At 44.0% G+C, this 16,032-nt stretch overlaps 1 long non-coding RNA gene across 6 annotated transcripts in view; it reads right to left on the bottom strand.

Moving 5' to 3' along the window:
• Nucleotides 1–15,609, bottom strand: part of LOC123591461 — a 30,358-nt gene extending 14,749 nt beyond the window's left edge. For 2 of the 6 annotated variants that reach the window (XR_006709339.1, XR_006709343.1), the window contains exons 1-4: nucleotides 13,676–13,842; nucleotides 13,357–13,456; nucleotides 10,354–10,443; nucleotides 9,720–9,780 (exon numbers count right to left, since the gene is read on the bottom strand). This is a non-coding gene — a long non-coding RNA (uncharacterized LOC123591461). Of the gene's footprint in view, nucleotides 1–8,899; nucleotides 8,936–9,719; nucleotides 9,781–10,353; nucleotides 10,444–13,356; nucleotides 13,457–13,675; nucleotides 14,077–14,704 lie in introns of those variants that run through there. The other 4 variants (XR_006709341.1, XR_006709344.1, XR_006709340.1 and 1 more) reach the window with 4 other exon arrangements.
• Nucleotides 15,610–16,032: the final 423 nt, after the last annotated feature.

The raw sequence follows: 16,032 nt of genomic DNA, 5'->3' as shown, positions 1-16,032 counted from the left end.
AGCGTCTGTGCTTCGTGATGGAAAACAAGACAGACAGACATAATAGGTATATCATGACACATACATAAAAGATATCCACTGGAAATACAGAGAGCCCTCCACTGACTTGACCATAGCGAGGGCTGCCAAAATTATAACAACTCTCGAGAGACTTAGAAGATTGCCAGAAACATAAAACAGACCCATGAGAGAACTATTCTTATAATAATCAAATAACAATACATCAGCATCTCAGCATCTTGGAGGCAGAGGAGAAATTAGAAATGATAGGTTAACCCTTTAATACGTGAGTAAGTGAAGACACGAAAAACAGGAGGAAAAAAACCCGATATGTAATGACCGGCTACTAGAACGCAGAGGACGTATGGTGCGTGACCTTTTATACCTGATGCCACGTGGTTCTCCTCACTGCTCTGTGAGACACACACGTTATCCTCCATTTGCAATGAAGGGACAGAGGAACAGATCTGAAGTGCGGTCACACAACCAAGAAGATGTGGCATCAGGGGGCACACCCAGGTCCCTTCGCCCGCCCCGGGTCTTCCCCCCAAACCATGCGGGGGTGGGTTACGTACCAGGCCCACATACCCAGGAACAACATGCCATGCTTGCGCCCAGAGGAGAGGCGAATCTGGGAAGTCTTCCCAAGAGAGCTGGAATCCGAACTAGGATGTAAGAAAAAACATGAACCGCAAATCGTAGGAAGAATAAAGCTAGTAGTGACAGCGATAGCCTCTACCTTCAGTGCTTATCTGTCCCACCCAGGCAGAGGCAAAGTCCTCAAGGATTTTGAACACCCCCCCCCCCCATTGTGGGTCTCATTCCCCATGGCATTTTCAGCAGAGGAGAAGGCCTGGATCACAGCACACTCAAGAAATACACGTTGAAGCAACAAATGCAGAGAGACCTGGCTATGACTGAGAGGGTCTGATGTGACTTCTCTGAGGACAAGTAGAAAAGATTTTTTCTAAATGAATAGCTAACAGGGAGCCTGGGTGGCTCAGTCGGTTGGGCACCCAACTTTGGCTCAGGTCATGATCTCACAGTCTGTGAGTTCGAGCCCCACATCGGGCTCTGTGCTGACGGCTCAGAGCCTGGAGCCTGCTTCGGATTCTGTGTCTCCCTCTCCCTCTGCCCCTCCCCTGCTCCTGCTCTGTCTCTCTCTCTGTCTCAAAAATAAATAAAAACATTAAAAATTTTAAAAAATAAATAAATAAACATTAAAAACAAACAAAGAAACAAACAGCTAGGAAACTGGAAATACCGAAATTTGACAGATTTATCCAATTAACATGTCCCTTCTCCTGCTGTCCTCTTGGCCACGCGGCTAGCCAGCCTCCAACCTTGGCTGGAAGAGTGTCTTCTGTTTTACTGAGTCTCTGTTGAGGAAAGGTCGCACCATCGGCCCAAAGGTTAAGGATGGTTCTTTCCTCCTACATCCCAAAAAGACTGAAGGAGAACCCAGGACCTTGAGTCCACACCAGAAAAAAAAATCGCTGACCCACTCAGTACCAACACACTTATCGGTTTTGAACCTCTGGATGGCAACATTCCCAGGGGAGCAGGGGCAAACAGAAAGTTCCCAGTCAATGGCTTATAATCAATTTGAGTTTTGGTGAACGCTGGATGGAGTCACATTAATAACTGCAGGACAGAAGGGTAGTTAAGGAAAAACTTAAAACTGAGGAGACAATCTATTCTGTGCAGGGCACTCCAGGTCACTAGAAAAACCTCATTCACTAGACATAAAAGAGAAAAACGTAAAAGAAGCGCCCCTCCCACACTCCTAAAAAGTGTCTGGCCTTTGTGTTGGAGTCCGGCCCCCATCCTGGTTCTTTTTTCTCACAGATTAGGGGAGAATCATCTTCAAGAGCAGTTAGGGCTCGTGAGACTCTGAGAATCCATCATCGCATCGCTGGTGGGATCAGACTCAAATGAGCCCGCTTCAAGAGAAGAGATTTCCTTAAAACTCCAGAGATAAAATACAATCTTTATCTCCATCCAATCTTTACACCATCTTCCCGGACTTCAGCCTTCTCCAAGCTTTCGCCCTCAGAAAGCTCTTTCCCCCCTTCATTTCATACTGTACTCAAAATATCATCACCTGTCACAAATAAAGACAGCTCTGTCCTGAATCTGGGGGCAGTGCTGGGGGTAGTGATAGAGGACTTTACTGTCACTGTGTTGACAATATGAGCACTTCCTTCCAGTTTGGCACATCAAAGTCTCAAGAACGGGTCAAAAGTAAACAAAAGTGAACTTAAATGGGCCAAATACTCCGATGAGTGAAAATGGTCTCACGTCTGGGAACCAGGAGACCTGCTGCTTAGAAGTTGGACAGATCACACCCCTCTTGGAGCCTCGGTTTACCTCTCTGTAACATGGGAGTGATACCTCCCAGGATTGACCCGAACATTAAATGACAGAGCATCTAGCCCAGTGTCTGCTCCCTGCAGGCCTCCAGGCTGTTTGCCAACTCACCCCAGCACCCACTCAAATATTAGCGGGCGCCACCAAGGCCATCCCCTGGGAGCAAAGACACTGGATGGTTAACAAGCTTAAAGAGTTTAAGGAGTGGGGTGCCTGGGTGGCTCAGTAGGTTACGTGTCCAACTCCTGATATCAGCTCAGGTCATGATCTCGTGGTTGGTGAGATTGAGCCCTGCAACAGGCTCTGCGCTGACAGTGTGGAGCCTGCTTGGGATTCTCTCTCCCCCTCACTCTCTCTCTGCCCCTCCTCCCACTCTTTCCCCCACTCTATCTCACGCTCTCTCTTTCTCTCTCAAATAAATAAACTTTAAAGAAAGTTACACTTTTATCTCTTATCACCTTGGATCTTTTCATTTTTTTAATTTTTCTATTAATCTCTGCAGCCAGTCAGACAGGAGTTTTCATAAAGAGTCAATTTTCTCGAACCTTAAGGTTAGAGAGAATTTAAGTTCTCAGCTCGAAAGATATTTACTTAAATATCATCGAAAGCGGGAAAGGTCAGAATCAGAAAATTGAGAAGCACAAAGAAAAGGGAGGTTTATCAAGTTTACTGGTAGCAAGATGCAGAAGAGATGCAAATATATGCAAATGAAAGGCCAACCACTGTCTTGAACGGCTAGAAAACAGACTATAAAATGAAATATAATGACCAGAAAGGTAAAGCTTTTTATTCTAAAGCAAAAAGGAAAGAAGGGAAGAAAAAAGGGAGGGAAGGAAGAAAATATTTTTACAAACACAGTAAAAGGGCACCGTCAGGCATGGCAGTCATTTGGGAAGTATGTGTGCCACATAAAAGTTCCAAAGCTAGTGGGGTGCCTGGGTGGCTCAGTCATTAAGCATCCGACTTCAGCTCAGGTCATGATCTCACAGTTCATGGGTTTGAGTTGGAGCCTGGAGCCTGCTTTGGATTCTCGGTCTCCCTTTCTTTCTGCCCCTCTCCCCTGCTTGCTCTCTCTCTCTCTCTCTCTCTCTCTCTCTCAAAAATAAATAATTAAAACATTTTTTTTAAAAAGTTCCAAAGCGAGAGACAAGCAGGTGTCCAAACCCAGCCCTGTTTCCTTGCCAAGCTGTGGTCATTGCCTACATCAGTCGACAGGGATGCCTTTTTCCCAATAGTCCACCCCGAGAGGGGCACCTGGGTGGCTCAGTCGGTTGAGCGTCCAACTTCAGCTCAGGTCATGATCTCACGGTTCGTGGATTCAAGCCCCACGTCGGGCTCTGTGCTGACAGTTCAGAGCCTGGAGCCTGCTTCGGGTTCTGTGTCTCCCTCTCTCTCTGCCCACTTGCACTCTGTCTCTCTTTCAAAAACAAATAAAACATTTAAAAAATTAAAAATAAAATAAAATAAAATACCAATCACAAAAGTGATTACACATTTTATGAATAACCAAAGCCACGAAGACGTTCCCTTCAGTTTCTTTAGTCTTACAAGCAAAGTGAATTATCAAGTGAACATCTTCTAGGGCAGAAGCCAACGAATACGGAAAAGATTCATAGAACACTGCCAGTCACCATGTATTTAAATTTTGGATTTTGCCTTTTCTCTTTGTTTTCTGAAATTAAAAAGGTTCAGTTGTGTCATTTTCAACAATTCGGGGAAAAAAAATAGAGAAAAAAATTACCAATGGACTCGACCACTGGTTCTAAGAAATGTTACCTCTAACTGAATCTTTGTTCCAGTTCGTCTTCTGTTGTAATGAGGTAAATTACAAGATCACCTGCACCACTAGCACTAAATACCCGTTGGACAAAAAAAAAAAAAAAAAATTTTAATATTTTGATAGATTTAGTTTGCTAACATTTTATTTCAGATCATTGCATTCATGTTCGTATGGGCCAACGATTTCACTTTGTTTTATCTCCCTTGCTCAGTGTTGTTATCAAGATCATACATATAAAGTGCTGTGGGGAGTTGTTCTGGTTCCATTCTTCGGAAACATTTATACAAAGTAGTGCTTATCTGTTCTTTGAAGATTTTGTAATCTTGGCTGTGTCTGGCTTGTTTTCTAAAGAGGGGACGGGGCCAGGGGAAAGCCACAGATGATTAACTTGATTCACTTCTTTTGTGGTATATTCAGCCTTTTTGGTTTCGTTACGTTTTTGTAATTGACATTTTCCTAGGAAATTGTCCAATTTCTCTGGAAGTTTCCCAACATATTGTCAGGAACTCGTCCACAATATTTATTCTCAGATAGGTTCTTAAATCTCCATCTGTAGCTACGTCATGTCTCTTTCATGCCTCCTCCTGTCTTGGGTCATTTTCACCAGAAGTGTTTATCACTCTTTTCAAGGAACTAGTTTTTAGTTTAGTTGATTTTCTGTGTTATTACTTTGTTTTCTAGCTCATTAATTGCTAACCTTATCTTTATGATTTCCTTCCTTCTGCATTCTTTCTGCTTGCTTTTTTATTTATTTATTTTTTTTTTTACTGTATTCTGTTGAGCACTTAGCTCATGAGTTTTAGTCTTTCTCATTTTCTAATGGATGCAACAAAGGTTATAAATATTCATTTAAAGTCCCAGTTAGGCTGCACTCCACAGGGGTTTTTTCCTGTTCAATTTTTTTTTAATTTGTTAACTTTTACTTAATTTTTGATTTTTATTAGAGAGAACTCCAAACATCTCCAGAAGCAAACATTGCTTCACGTTGAATCATTCTGAAAAGTTCCTAGCTCAACATGCAAACGGCCTTTGGGTAATAGTGTTCCCTGGTTATTTTTATGCTAGAAATTCATGCGCGTGTCTTATTTCTTCTTGAAGACAAAAACCACACGCTAAATAGCCTTGGGTCGCACACAGTAAGTGCTCAACCAAATCCGGATGAATGAAGCTTTAATTCCATACGACCCTAGGAAAAGCAGTTTATTTTACCAAAACACAACCTTAGCAACATGGCCTGGTAAAAAGAATTTTTAAATTACAAGTTTTATCACTCTACTTCAGCACTTTTATCGCAGTGCCCGCATCTGGCCTTCCACAAAAGTTCAGGGTAGTTGAACAAACACCACTTTCGGAGCTCTAGAGTAGCTGCCCAGGGATGGCCCGTCCTCGACGCCCGTCCAGCGTCAGTTCCAAAGGGTCGTGTGTGTCCTCCCCGCGCCTCTTGTCTACACTGTCCAGGCCGCATCAGCCGCACTGCTGAGCCCAAGAAAAGCACCACTGAGCCTTCCCAGGAAAAAGAACTTGTCGCCACACGAAAGAAAAGATTCCAGAGCCTTGAGACTCCACCACCGGCTCAACTGTTTCTAAGAATAGCGCGAACTGTGGAAAAAAAAAAAAAATACTGGCACCAGACCCTGGTCTTTAATTGTCTCCAGGCTTGAAAATAGAAACAAGCTGAAACGGAAGTGCCCCTGGAAACGCTCCGCAGGCCTCCCTCCGTGCCGGGGGCCGGGATGCAGAATGTTGCGCTGGCTCCTGGTGACGCTGGCTCCAGGGGCAAACCCTGCGCGGTGACGTCACCGCAGCGCATGCGCTGCCAGGACGCGATGGGCCGTCCCGGGGATGGAGGCCTGGAGCTCCGCGGGGGCTGCCAGGGCCCTGGGGTCGCCTTCCGGCTCCTCAGAGGTTCTCCCTGGGCCTCTGCGGGGGAGGGCCCAGGGCCCGGAAGGGTTTCCCCTCCCACGAGGGAAACTTGTTTGCCAAATGCCTTTCTTTCCATCTATTTTCATAATGTTAAATTTAGCCCATTGGTTCCTCAATCAGATTTTGCAAATAGTGCCCTCTCTTCAAAACACAAGGTCAGCCTTGCCACCAGGGAGGCCTCTCAGCCTAGTGGTGGGTGTCCGGCTGGACGCCCCCCATTCACAGGCTGGCCGGCTAGCCCCCCACAGGTGACCAGGAGGAAGGACGCCACTCTTTATGGTTCCAGCAGGCACGCAATTGTGGGGATTTTTATAATGAAGAGGCAACGCTAATCTGAATAGGTTTCTTGCCAGAAACAAATTCTCAGACGTCGGGGGTTGCTTCTGAATAAAAAGTGCTGCATGCAAAAAGTTCAAAGAAGCTGAGTCTCCACACGTCCAAACATCGCTTAACGATCATTCAGGGGCGCCTGGGTGGCTCAGTTGGCTGAGGGTCAGACTCCTAATTTCCGCCCAGGTCATGATCTCACAGGTTTGTGGGTTCGAGCCCTGCATGGGGTTCTGTGCTGACAGCGCAGAGCCTGCTTGGGAGCCTGTCTCCCTCTTTCTCTGCCCCTCCCCCGCTTGCCCTCTAGCTCTCTGGCTCTCAAAACAAATAAAAATAAGTTTTCTTCAAAATCAATCATTTAGTGAAAAGAGGGTTTTCCCCCTGCAAAATCTCTAGCATTTCCAAAATTACTCTTAGTTGGAAACAAAATAAACAAACAAGCTTCTTTCGCCCTAATTCCCAGACATGCACACTGTATTAAAAAAAAAAAAAAAAAAAAAAAAAAGGTGTTGGCCGTGAGTTCCCAGAAACCCAGTGCCCATTCCTGGTGGGATTATTTCAGCTCTACTCCCTCCAAAGTGGTTGTTTACACAGTAAGAAGAAAAAGAAAAAGACAATCGAAATATTTTCTTCCACGTGCATAATATTCTGTAATGTCTTGAAGTCAATGGCCTGCTTCACAAGGTGAGGGAGGTGTGGTATGCAAGCCAAATAATGGAACTTAATGACAATATGGTTGTCAACTGCCAAACTACAACAGCATGTCCCTTCCAACCTAAACTCTAGTTTTAGAAACACAGAGAACCAAAACAAACAAACAAACAAAAAACCTAGCACCAGAGAGAGGCAGATACAAATGGGCACAGCCCACCTCTCCCAGGGACCCTGTCTTTGGGCACAACCATCGGCACATGCAGAAATTCATCATTCCTACCCAACCTCCCACACAACTCTCACTGTAAGACTTATCTGCCCAAACCGGGTTACTAAAGCCCGAGCAGAGGCTCGTCCTTGCCACAGATCAAACGTCACTTATACGTGCCACGTGCTAGGCTGTTCCGAACTCGGAGATCTTAAGAGCATTTAGTTGCACATAGGGGCGGTTCCATAAACATTTGTTAAATTGAATGGAATCACTGTTCTCGGCTAATCTGCCTTGCTTGCCTGTTTCTTAATACCAAATTGAACCCTGGTAACCACCAACCATCTCTTGGACCTTCTATTGTCCACATTTGCCATCAAGGTTTATAACCTAAGACACCAGCTCAATTTGCCTTCTAGACCCTGAACTTGCCTAGGATTTCCACTCGGACACCTCAGAATGACCTCTGCTGGGACTCAAGACTCACCTGTCTCCACCATCTGGCATCTCTTGGTCTAGCCACAGCTACAAATATCCAGCTATGACATTTAGAAGTGAGATCAAGGAGGGCAAGGATCACAAAGCAAGAGAAGGAACTAACACTCGTTTCTCCCCTTGTTCTGTGCCTGGCTCTGTGCCCAGCCGTTGCATATGTTACCGCTTTTAATTCTGTTCTCAAGAACACCAGGGAAGAAGGAGATGATACATCCACTGTCTGAGACTTTGGGTCAGGAAATAACTCATACACCAAGATCCCAAGTGTTTTTCCAAATGGAAACACTGAGCCCTTCCCTTCAATTACTGAGTTTTAATTGCAGGGCTGAGAACTGATGACCATCCATAATGAAATTTTTACCCATCCACAACACAATGAGAACAATAAAGGCAATGAAGTATGTTTCCCATAGGCTGAAATATTCTGTTTAAAGGACTATCCTTTGCTCTGAGATCATAGAGGAACCATTTCTTTCGATGGAGTAAAGTCATTCCTTGTAGCAAAAATTACATAGAGCCAAAAATAGCCTTTGAAATTCCTTAAGAAGGTACAAAATGAAGTTCAATTTACTATTTACTGGCAAGGCCAATCACAGCCTATTTTTCCTCAGTATAGAAAAGATTCTTAGCACTACGGTAGAGTATATCCGATGAAATACCTGGCTTTCCTTGAAACATCATGCTGTTTTTAAAAACAAACAAACAAACCTCTTCATGGCCAGAACGACACTTTGCTGAGGAACTCGGGGCTACCCATGAAGGGGAACAGGAGATCCGCTGCTTTATTTTTCTTACATCAGTTACCACCTTCCAGTATAATATACATTTTATCTGTTTATTTTTGTACACGACACATAAGCTTTATGTGTTTTGTTTTATGTGCTTTGTTTTATGTGCTTTGTTTATGGCTATTTACCAGCATATGGTAGATACTCAATACGTATTTGTCGAATAATTACCATTCACTCCAATTATCATATTCGTATAATCATGAATATGATGAGTGGAGTGCCTGGGTGGCTCAGTCAATTAAGCGTCCGACTCTTGGCTTCAGCTCAGGTCATGATCTCACCTTTCATGAGACTGATCCCGGAGTTGGGCTCCGTGCTGAGGGCACGATTCTCTCTCTCTCCCCTCTCTCTCTGCCCCTCTCCTGCTTGCATTCTCCATCTCTCTCTCTCAAAATAAATAAATAAGTAAACATTTAAGAAAGACAATATAGTAAAAAATAAAAATCCTTAGCAAACTGGGAATATAAAGGGAACTGCTTCAATCCGACAAAGGAGTTCTGTAGCTGACATAACAGTAGTGAAATAGTGAATTCCTTTCCCCTACGATTAAGCGTGCAAGAACATCCACTCTCACCATTTTGGCTTGACATTGCCCTGGAGGTCCCAGCTAGTGAAATAAGGGAAAAAATTAAAAAGCATACACATTAGCAAAGACAAAGCTAAACTGTTTTTACTCAAAGATGACGTGATCGTCCACGTCGAAAATCCAAAGGAATCTACAATAGATTAGCACCGGTGAGTGAACTTAGCAAGGTGGTGGGGTATAAAGTCAACACCCCCAAAATCCATGTTACTTCTAAGTGACAATAAAAACAATGGAAAAAATAAAAGTCTAAAATGCCATTTACATCCCCCAAAAAGGTTAAACATAGAATTACCATAAGATCCAGTAATCTAAACAAAAGAATTGAACACGGGGACTCAAACAGATATTCAACACCAGAGTCCACGCGGCATCATCCACAATCGACAAAAGATGGAAACAAGCTACATTTCCATTGACAGATGAGTACATACACAAGGTGTGATATACACGTACAATGGAATGTTTTTCAGCCGTAGCAAGGGGTGCAATTCTGACCCCTGCTACAACACGGACGGACATTGAAGACATCAGGCTAAGTGAAATGAAACACACACAAAGGGATAAATACTGTATGATTCTACTTACCCGAGGCACCTGGAGTGGTCACATTCTTAGAGCCAGAAAGTAGAAATGTGGTTGCCAGAGGCTAAGGGAAAGGAATGGGCAGTTATTTCTTAATGGGTACAGACTTCCAGCTCAAAAAAAAGGGGTGCAAGTAGGTGATGGTAGCACAACAATGTGAATGTATTCAATGCCACCGAAGGGGACATTTTAAAATGGTTCCAATGATAAATTTTGTGTTATGTCTTTCTTATCACAATAAAAAAAATATCGTTTACAATATCATCAACTACCTGGGAATAAAATTAATGACAGATGTGCAAGTCTTCTATACTGAATTTTATAAAACATGCAAACATTGCTAAGGGAATTCTTTAAACGAGATTCTTTTTTTTTTTTTTTTACATTTTTTAACGTTTTTTATTTATTTTTGAGAGACACAGAGAAACAGAGCATGAGTGGAGGAGAGGCAAAGAGAGAGGGAGACACAGAACCCGAAGCAGGCTCCAGGCTCTGAACTGTCAGCACGGAGCCTGATGCGGGGCTCGAACCCACGAACCACAAGATCATGACCTGAGCCGAAGTCAGACGCTTAACCCGACTGAGGCACCAGGTGCTCTACTAAGGGTATTTTTTATAAGTAAATGGAAAGAATTACCTCATTTGGGAACAGACACACTCAATATTATTAGGATGTCAAGTCTGCCTGAGTTGATCTGTGGGTCCAATGCAATTTCTGTGACAACTCCTGCAGGATTTTTTTTTTAATAAACAAATGGATTATAAAATTTATGTGACCTAAAAGCAATCTAAATATCCAAAACGATCTTGGCAAAGAAGGAAGAGGAGGACGAGGAAAAGGAAGAAGATGGGTAGGCAGCAGAGAAGGACTTTGTACTACCATTATTTCAAGACATACTATAAAATTATACTAATTAAAACTGTGTGGTATTGGCATAGGAACAGACAAATAGATCAACAGAACAGAATAAAAAGCCCCCAAATAGACCCATACGTATACGATCATTTGATTTTCAACAAAGGCACCAGTGAAATCAATAGGGGAAAGAAAACTCATTGATCTAGTGTGGGAGCAGCTGTGGATATCACCTGGATGTCCTGTTACTTCACACTGTGCGCGCACACACACACACACACACACACACACGCAAGAATAATTCTCAGTGGATGGGGCGCCTGGGTGGCGCAGTCGGTTAAGCGTCCGACTTCAGCCAGGTCACGATCTCGCGGTCCGTGAGTTTGAGCCCCGCATCGGGCTCTGGGCTGATGGCTCAGAGCCTGGAGCCTGTTTCCGATTCTGTGTCTCCCTCTCTCTCTGCCCCTCCCCCGTTCATGCTCTGTCTCCCTCTGTCCCAAAAATAAATAAACGTTGGAAAAAAAAATTAAAAAAAAAAAAAGAATAATTCTCAGTGGAGATGGGTCTAATACCTAAATGTGAAGGCTAAACTATAAAACATTTGGAGGAACTCACAGAATGGCATCTTTGGGGGGCACCTGGGTGATAGTTACAGGAATCTATACGTGTGTAACATCTACGAACTGTATACATAGAAAAAAGTGAACACAACTGCATGTAAATTTAAAATTATTTACCTGGAATGAAAGAAGCCAGACATACAAAAGAAAGCATTCCTTTTATCTAAAGTCAAAAAACAGACCAAACTAATCTATAGTCAAAGTAATCAAAATAGTAGTTAAATTGGGGTGATAACATTAAATGAAAACGGGAATTGTCTAAGGGGCCAGAAAAGCTTTCAATCTTGATCCGTTATGGGGGCCATGTGGCTGTGGACATACATATAATATCATTGAGCTTTAGGCCTGAGATGTGTTCACTTCACTGCATTTACATTTACCTCAGTAGGGGTGCCTGGGTGGCTCGGTCGGTTAAGCGTCTGACTTTGGCTCAGGTCACGATCTCGTGGTTCATGAGTTCAAGCCCCACATCAGGCTCTGTGCTGACAGTTCAGAGCCTGGAGCCTGCTTCAGATTCTGTCTCCGTCTCTCTCTGCCCCCTCCCCACTCATGCTCTGTCTCTCTCTCAAATATAAAGAAAACATTAAAAAAATTTTTAAATAAATAAATAAATTTACCTCAGTAAAGTGTTATAAAAAATATTTATTATTGGTGGTCGCATGATTCTAAAGAGAATTCTCCCTTCGTTTTCCCACAACTGAATTTAAATCAATAAGTACATTTAAATGCCTAAAATTCCCAGATTTAAGGTCCCTCTCTGACAGGCTATTAGGCACCCAAAAAAGATTCTTAATTCTATCAGATGTTAAGTGCAGAAGCCAGATCTGTAAGCTCTGCACTTATTACTAAAAACAGCCTTGGGGGCCAGGGAACCTGGGCTTTCACTGACCTCTTTACAGACTTTTCCCTCACCTTAGCTGAAATAGTATTTACCAAAATCAAAGTGTAGGTAATCCAACAGGAATGTGTTTCCTTTTGGGGTTACAGGCCCAAGAAAAAATGCTAAGCCAAATGTTTACTGCTAAGCTAACAAACAAAAAACGAAAAGAAACAAAAAACTCCAATCTCCGGGAAAAGCTATATGAATGACTTGTTTAGTTCTACAAAACGAAACAAAACAAGAAAATGTGTTAACTCTCGATTAAGAAAGAAATCAAAACAATACTTCATTGTTAGTATGAAAACAATCTAGAAAATGGTACAGTAAGAAAGCACTAGCCATCAAGTTAGCTATTAAACAGCTTCCTTTCCCGGTCCCCACTCAGCTCCAGAGGAGAGGTCATTAACTTAAGGGGCTAAGTTCACATTAATTAAGCTTAACTGCCCTTGACCAGTTGGATAGTTAATCTGTAAAACATGCAGCTGCTTTTGGGTATATAGATACATTGATCGATAGAGAGAGACAGAGAGAAAGAGAGATCTAAGCTATTATCTATTTATAGATACATATCTACACGCACATACATAATTATGGACAGTTCTTTCTTTAATGTTTCTGTTGCTTCAACCAGACTGCATTACCAGCGTGCGTCATTAGTGGGCAAATACATAATGAGGAAGCGTTGCCTTCCCCATGTGCAGTGTTTTTCATGTTGCAGAAAATTGAAATAAAACCAGAGCATCAGCCTTGTAAATGGAAGCGCTCCCCGTGAGCGGGGGCGGACTTTCTCGCTGCGGAAGCTCAGTGTCTGGAATCCCTAACCCTACGCTGCCACGCAAGCTCAAGTTGAGAGCCCCCCGCCGACCAAGAGAGAGCCTGACAAAGGAATCGCGACCGTTAATCGCTGTTCCGTGTCCACTCCGACCTCCCAGTTCGCTTCATGATTCCTCCTCCGGCCACCTGCCGCCAAGCCCTCGGACCAGATCACTCTGGCAACTGGTGAATGCCCTCTGCTCAGATAAGAGGACTGTTTTTCTCCTGCGCTCTCTCTACGGGGCTGCTTCACAAACAGCGGGCGGCTGGGCATGGGCCTGCTTGCGGCGCTGGGCTGGCCGGATCCGCTGGGCCCCCCTCGCCCCTACACCCACAGGGCTCAGGAATAGGTCGCTAAGGCCTTGGCATTGCTCACACTGAAGACGCGGCCCCGGGACGAGCTGGGGGCACAGATCGTGCTACCTATCTGAGTCACAGTGAGGACGGGGCCGCTCCCGTTTAATAACTTACGTTCCCACAGGCCTGCGACAATGTCCCAGAGATGGTGGGGCTTTTCTCCCCCGGGCCCAGTAACTATCTTCACTCCGGCTGTCTGGGCAGGCACGTCCACCTACAAGAGAACGACAGGTGTGTTTCGGGTTTGGGTTGTGAAGTTAAAGGGGGAGGAGAAAAGAGGAGAAAGAAGTCGCAGCCGTGTATGTGACCTGAATGGGCAAGTGCGAAGTTGGGGGAAGACTGGAGGAGGCCATTAGCAGTGCCCCCTCCCCCGCCCACACGCCCCCCAGAGGGACGGGAGATTGGGAGATCCCACCAACCACGCCCCACTCACTTTGCTGCGTGAATGGGTGCATCTGAAGGTGCGCGGGAGCTGGGGAGGCTGCTGTGTTCTTGTGGCCTAACTGGTCACAGTCGCCACGGTGACTGACGGTCACAAAGTCCCAGGCAGGCTAACGGCAGAGTCCACATGCGCCCATTTTACTTCCATCTTCTACAGAACACTGAGCCAGAGAGAAGAGCTTTCCTAGCGGCTTGCTCCACCCATCTTGTCTTTCTCTTCCTGGAAGATGGCTTCCCCGTGGCACCAGCCCATACTCCGAGGGTTCCGCTACAGCGTGAGCCCGTGCTCAACAAAGAAACATTGGGATTTGGACGTCTGTTCGCTGGCTGCACGTGTAGAGTCAGATGAACAGATTTTCCTGGAGTCAATGATGTGGACACTGAATCTGGAAGCTAAAGGAAACACTCTGTTCCAGGGCTTGTCCAGTCCCGACAGTAGACAGGGGTCTCCTAGTTTACACGATGAGAACAGATATATAGGTGCAGACTCCCCCAGGGACCAGGCTGGCTCCCTCCTCGCCGTCTGTCCAGCCTGAGAGGACAGGGCTTATTGAGAGATGTTCCGTGTTCGCTTGAACCATAACTTGTCCTCCCCAGGCCTTGGGACCTCTGAGCTGACCCCTCCCTAACACTTACAGTCACCTCCCAGGGGGAGCAGAAAACAGGCATTTGGGTGCAGAGTCTAGAGGCACACACACCACAGCCAAAAATAATTTACCCAGAATGGCCAGGGGCACATCTGTTCTCGATTAAAAATATATCTGCAAGCCAGAGATCTTGATTTCAAACAGACCCAATGGTACAAAAAAGAACTTTTAGCACATAAGATCTAGTACATAATAATACGGGATATAAGGTTTTGTTAGAACAAATAAGTGTTAACTACATATATTACATATTACACACATATTTTATATATAATATATATACTGTGTGTGTGTGTGTGTGTGTGTATACTGATATATACTGGAAAACGTTTTTGTATCATACAAATACACTGAAGCAGGTAATAAGTACTTACTGTCATTTTGTGTCGATCATAAAATTCTACACGTACCTGAAAATTAAAAAAAATTTCATAACATTACACTCTGTTAAAGACTAAACATAATTCAAACTTTATCCAATCTAACCACACCAAACAAAATACAAATTTGCATTGCACATTTCTTTACAAGATCCTCAAAGCCGTCATTATAAAAATCATAGTTAATCAAAATTCCTGTTGATCTACGGAGCAGCATGGCAAAATGACATAGGAAGTTCTGCTGTAATTTCATCCAACAAAACCAAAGAGCGATGGAATGAGAATTTGGAAAGATCCTGCAGTATTATCTATTCTTTCTACGGGTTTTCCTTTAAATTCTTCCAAATTCTCTTCAAGCTTGTACATCTGGACTTTTTCTAAACAGTAAGTCAGTCTCATTTCATAGCATTGATGAGATATTCACAACATGAAAGAGGGGCGTATTTGATCCATTTTCTCCTGTCTGTGTTATGTAAATTTGTTTCCATGACAACACCAGCTGCTCAGTCATATCATCACCCCCAACAATGCCATGACCCACGGCAAGCCATCATTCAATTTTTAAGTAGATGACCATTTACAAAGAAATCTTTTGGGGGCTATTCTGCTGTTTGGATGTGTCTAGTATTTATATTGCCGGAGAAATAGTTTTCTCTGTATTTGGTAGTTTAGTGGCAGAGGGCCATCAGGGGGCTCTGGGCCCTGGAAATCGTTCCTAATATCTTAACATGGTCAGTTCAGTCGAGCTGGCTTCCTAGGGGTCGTTCCGACCACAGTGTGACTCTCCCAGCCCCCAGGGTCCGCGCGAATACACACAGACAGACACATTCATCACAGGGAAACATTCTTGAGGCTCTGTGGCAACTAAAGCTTCATTTGTTAAAGGTTAATCCAAGGCTGAAGCAAAAATACTCAATAAGGGGGTTATTAAATTTTCTTATTAAATGTAATCAGGGAGCTTTGTTGTCTGAATGTCAGGTTAAAGGCATGACTGGGAAACTTTCTTCTGAAGACAAAAAAGCACAGTGTTATGACTATAATCATATATCAACATACTCTGTCACTTGCACTTGAGAGTTCTTTAATCTTAATGAAAAGTATCAAGTGTTGAGTGTGCATTTTACAGTTTACGCAGAGCCATAAGCCAAGGGAGCTTGTCCAGTATTTCAGAAATGCCCTTCACTGCTAAGCCATTGACTCGGCACTAGGGTTTGACAGGAGGGTGACAGGCCATTATCCCCTTGTCAGGCAAGACTCCTGCCAGGGTCCCCTCCCTGCCGGTTCTGGATCTTTCAGCTAGAAGACATATTACACTCAGAGAC

The sequence above is a fragment of the Leopardus geoffroyi genome, chromosome B4 (genome assembly GCF_018350155.1).
Source record: "Leopardus geoffroyi isolate Oge1 chromosome B4, O.geoffroyi_Oge1_pat1.0, whole genome shotgun sequence".
In the NCBI taxonomy this organism is placed as follows: Eukaryota; Metazoa; Chordata; class Mammalia; order Carnivora; family Felidae; genus Leopardus; species Leopardus geoffroyi.
Note: the sequence above shows the minus strand (reverse complement) of the source record. Positions and strands in the feature narration are given on the sequence as shown.